The sequence below is a fragment of the Dipodomys merriami genome, unplaced genomic scaffold (genome assembly GCF_024711535.1).
Source record: "Dipodomys merriami isolate MVZ:Mamm:240054 unplaced genomic scaffold, mDipMer1.0.p SCAF_234, whole genome shotgun sequence".
Lineage (NCBI taxonomy): Eukaryota > Metazoa > Chordata > Mammalia > Rodentia > Heteromyidae > Dipodomys > Dipodomys merriami.
In genome coordinates this window covers 1,242,362-1,248,116 of record NW_027203760.1, presented here as the reverse complement: position 1 = coordinate 1,248,116, position 5,755 = coordinate 1,242,362, and positions in this window count along the sequence as shown.

Below are 5,755 nucleotides of genomic sequence, written 5' to 3'. Positions count from 1 at the left end.
CCCTGCAGAAGCTCTGCAACTTTATGCAATCCCAAACTTTCTTTGATTTGTTGTGTTTCCTGGTCTCTATTCAGAAAATTTCGGCCTGAGTCAAGGAGACCTAGGGTTTCTCCTATTTCATCCTGTAATGTTTTCCGAGTGTCTGCTTTGAGTTCAAGGTCTTTGATCCATTTGGAGTTGATTCTGGTGCAGGGTGATATATAAGGATCTAGTTTTAGTTTTCTACATGTAGTTAACCAATTTTGCCAGCACCATTTACTGAAGAGGTTGACTTTCTTCCATTCTATTGTTTTAGCTCCCTTATCGAATATTAGATGGCTATAGGTCTGTAGGTTCATTTCTGGGTTTTCAATTCTATTCCATTGGTCCTGAGTTCTGTTCTTATGCCAATACCAAGCTGTTTTGATTACTATGGCTTTATAGTAGAGTTTGAAGTTTGGTATTGATATTCCTCCAGCAGTGTTCTTTCCGTTGAGGAGCGTTTTTGCTATTCGGGGTCTTTTATTTTTCCATATGAATTTTTGGATTGCCTCTTCTATTTCCTTTAAGAATGAGGTTGGAATTTTGATAGGTATTGTGTTGAATTTGTAGATAGCCTTGGGAAGAATTGCCATTTTCACAATGTTAATCTTTCCAATCCAGGAGTATGGGAGGTTTTGCCATTTTTTAAGTTCTTTGTTGATTTCCTTTTTTAAGATTTTAAAGTTTTCATCATAGAGGTCCTTCACTTCTATAGTTAAGTTAATTCCTAGGTATTTTATTTTTTGTGGGGCGATCACAAATAAGAATGACATTGCCCCATTTGTTCTGAAATTGAAAAACTTGGAAAAAATTATATTAAGTGAAGTAAGCCAAGCCCAAAGAAACATAGGTCCCATGCTTTCCCTTATTTGTAATATCTATGAGTCAAGCAGAAAAGGGCAGATAATGTGATGTCAGGAAAATGAACCCTTAGATGTGTATTTTAATGTTTTTTCTTTCATGCATGTTTTTCTAATGCATCTATAAGATTATCTCTTTGTTGCTTTGTATGTCCCTCCCCCACAGTATAACCCCTGCTTTCACTATATTTGATGTCAGTATAACTTGCGGAGGAGATGGGGAAAAACCAGTTGTTTAAGGATACATGTGGACCTGTTGCAACAATGAGAAGTACAAGTTGTCATGTCCAAAACCAGCTTTACAACGTCGGTGGGGGGGGGGGGTAGGGGGGGAAGGAATAGGATTGGGATGGGGGGAGGGGGGAGGCTGGGAAGGGATGTGAAGGGTAAACAAAGGAGGAGGCTGCAATGCTTGGTAAGAAATGTACGCATTATCCTGCCCATGTAATTGTAACTCCTCTGTACAGTATGTTCACAAATAAAATTAAATTAAATTAAAAAATAAAAAATAAATAAAGGAAGTATTTTTATGATGCAGGACTGCTCATATTACCTGTGTAGATTGTCTAATCCCTTCACTGCCCTCCCAGGGGAAGACACTGTCCTTCCAGCTCAGAGCAGAGCATCTAAGATAACATCTATCTACTAATGGGCATTGGAAGACCAGTCAAACAGCTGGTGAAGTGTGGACAAGCTGCTCGAATCCTGTTTCCACCCAATTCTAGCCTTTGCTGTACAGAGTTCACAGATTAGGGGAGATGCTTGAGAATACTCCTGGACCCATAATTATTTGTGTGTGTGGGGGGGAACAGTACTCATATGCCAGCATGGGGCTTCTTTTGGGTCTCACAGGTGTTTACTCCTTCTTCCCCAAGTCTATTGAAAAGATTTGTGTTTCTCTGCCTGAAATGCAGCGGAGGAGGAAATGGTCCTTGAATTCTCAACTGGTAGATCAGATGGGTCCTTCTATATGCTCTGATTTATACTAATGCTAGTGCTAATACTAACCCATGACTGGGAATATCAGCTGATACTTTTTGTGTATTTTGGCACTAGTTTTTTTTTCACATGGATTAAGCAAAAAATTCTCATAAGAATATCATGACATAATGTTAAATATAACATGCTGCATACACACACACACACACACACACACACACACACACACACACACACACACACACGCACATATTTGGCAGCAGTCTTCATTATGTAAAGTGGACCATGAACTGTACAGAAGTTCAATGGATGCCTCACAGGGACCATATTCTACAGCCAGCACCTTGGAGGAGGTACTCACAAGAGTGTGGCCAACAAGTTGGAGACAAGATGATGTAGATCCCGTGCCATTGTTGGCTACCGGCCTGATCTGGAGGGACACAGGTTTTGCTATCCTAGCACTGTCCCCCATGGCCTGGCCTGGCCTGTCACCACCCCAAACCCACATAATCTTTGGCACAGGAAGAAAAGTTTTGTCCTTTTGGCCACACGTTCATCTGACACATAAGGTTTGCTTCATAGAATTTCCAGAGGACAAAAGGAAGATATCTAGAAGATATATTAACTGAGGTCAGAAAGGGCAAAAATTTACTGTAGGTCTCACATTTGGTTAATAGTGGGGTCTATTGACTCCTTGATCTTTCCCCAAGGAAGGGGAGACACTTATTTAGGATTCTCACAATCCTCCCTTAGAAAAATAATCTACTAGAGTCAGAAACAAAGAGGCAATTAAAAAAATCTATATATAATGTTAATTTTTATTCTTGAATTACTAAAATGCATGCAGAATCTGTCTATCCAAGAAGCATAAAATGGCAGATGGTGTGAGCTTGACCTCTGTCTCTCTATTGTGGCTCTCTTGCTCCAACCTGGGGTGACCACTGCTACTAGTTAGTTATGTATTCCAGCATATAAACTAAATGTGTGCAAAGGACAGGCTATTAAAAGGAGACTTCTTGTCCATAGCTACCTGAGGTCCCCCAAACTGCTAGCTTAGAACAAGGCCAAATTTTCATTCACACTACAGAGATTCAATCTTCTACACTCAGGTTCACAGCCCTGAGCCAAGTCTATGCTGCAACCACCTGACTGAAGGTGATAGCTCAAAACTTCACCAAAGAAAAAGTCTGCAATAGCTGAAAGTCTGCCCTCCATCTTTCCAAATAGGTCACAGCATCAGGAATGAGGACTATGGAGTTACAAGGCTTTTCAAAGGTTACTAGACATTGGGGTTTAACTTTTGTAATATCAAGTTTTGCTTCAGATCAAATATTGGGCCTGCACAGCAGCAGCTCAAGTGGAAATGATGTCCAGAACTTGTGTAAATGTCTCAGATCATTTGAATTTGTTTTTACTGAATTGTCATTTTTCTTACAATCCACACCTGTGGCCGAAAGGGGACTTTCTTACAGCTAGCTGATAGAAGACACAACACTGGATCTAGTTTCTACCTAGTTATGCAGTCATATTCTGGAATATGGCTGTTGTAGTCTTTGATTTACAATTCCCCTTTCTTTTTCAAAAAAATGTATTTATTTATTTATTTATTTATTTATCTATTTATTTTCATTGTGAGAATATCGTACAGAAGAGTTACAATTACATGGGCAGGATAACGAGTACATTTCTTATCAAGCATTGTTACCTGTTCTTTGTTTCTGCTTCCCATCCCATCCCATACTCTCCCCCTCCCCCCACCCATTCATCCCTCCCCCCCACCAAAGTTGTAAAGTTCATTTTTCAACATAACGACTTGTACATCTGATTATTGCAATGGGTCCACCTGTGATTTCTATATTGTTTGTATGTCCCTACCCCACGATATAACCCATACTTTCACTGTAATTGATGTTGGTATAATTTGTGGAGGGGAATGGAAAAAAACAAATCGTTTAACTAGGGATACAGGTGGACCCATTACAATTCCCCTTTCTATTACCCTCTCTTTCCCCAAACTCTCTGTCCTTCAGTGAATGATTCAAATGTCACTTGTTGAAAAAGAAGTTGGAAAATTGTCATAACATTAAACAGTAGTGTCCACCTTTCAAGTCTGCCAATATTGTTAACACAGCTGGAGAATAAGGAAGATAAAAAGTAAATGCACATACAGATGCATACACGGACACCCACTCCTACACCAGAGAGACACATAGATACACCTTGTTCTCTTAAAAATTTAAATAGACAAAAATATGTGATGCAGGTAGGAAATCACTAGGGTCTGTGCACACATGTGCACACACATGCACACACACACACACACACACACACACACACACACACACAAACACACACAAACACACACAAACACACTGCCAATCCTAGAGATTGAACATAGGATATGTGTAATGTCCCTGAGATTTTGTTTTTTTTAATTTTTATTTTTTAATGTGAAAATACTGTACAGAGGGGTTACAATTACATGAGCAAGATAATAAATACATTTCTTATCAATCATTGTAGCCTCCCCCTTTGTTTCCCCTTCCCATCCCTTCCCATCCTCCCCCCGTTCCCCCAATCCACCCCACCCCCCCACCAAAGTTGTTAAGTTTATTTTCGACATAACAACTTGTACTTCTCATTGTTGCAACGGGTCCACCTGTATCCTTATTTAAATGATTTGTTTTTCCACTTCCCCTCGACAAATTATACCGGCATCAAATATAGTGAAAGCAGGGGTTATACTGTGGGGGAGGGACATACAATGCAACAAAGAAATAATCTTATAAATGCGTTAGAAATAATCGCATGAAAGAAAAAAAAACATTTGAATACATACCTTAGGGTTCATTTCCCTAACATCAACTTATCTGACCTTTTCTGCTTGACTCAGACATATAATAGATATTGCTAATAAGGGAAACCATGGGACCTATGTTTCTTTGGGCCTGGCTTATTTCAGTTAATAAAATGTTTACCAAGCTTTTCCATTTCCTAACAAATTGGGCAATGTCATTCTTTCTGATGGAGGCATAGAATTCAATTGTGTATATATACACATTTTCTTTTTTCATTTCTTTTCTTTTTATTTTTTTTATTGTGAACATTCTGTACAGAGCGGTTACAATTACATGGGCAAGATAATGAGTACATTTCTCATCAAGCATTGCAGCCTCCTCCTTTGTTTATCCTTCACATCTCTTCCCAGCCTCCTCCCCCCTCAGTCCTTCCCCCCCCCCAAAGTTGTAAAGTTCGTTTTCATCATGACAACTTGTACTTCTCATTGTTGCAACGGATCCACCTGTATCCTTAAACGACTTGTTTTTCCCCTTGTCTTCCACAAATTATACCGACATCAAATGTAGTGAAAGCAGGGGTTATACTGTGGGGGAGGGACATACAAAGCAATGAAAGCTACCACTTTACTCATTTGCACCACAGCTCTACTTTGGCTTTTTGGTGACCAATTGGAGATGAGAAACACATGGACTTTTCTGCCCTATTTGCCTTCAAACCACAATACTCACATCTCAGCCTCTGGACTGCTTGAACAGTTTATATTCTCACTAACAGTGATAGAGTTCCCTTTTGGCCACATCCATGACATCATTGGTTCCTAATCACTTTGAAAAAAAATTATTGGCCTTCCTTACTGGGGTGAGATGGAATTACAGTGTTGTTTTGGTGTACGTTATCTTTACGTTCAGTTGTTGAAAATTTCTTCATGTATCTATTGGCCATTATTACTTCTTCTGACAAGTATCTCTTTAGGTCATTACTTCATTTAGTAATTGGGGTGTTATTTGAGGGTTTCTTGGGGGCTAATTTATGTGCTCTATGTATATTTTTTCTATTAGGACCTGTCTGATGCAAGCTCATACAATTCTTCCCCATTCCGTGGGATTTCTATTTAGCTTGTTATGTCCTTTACCAGG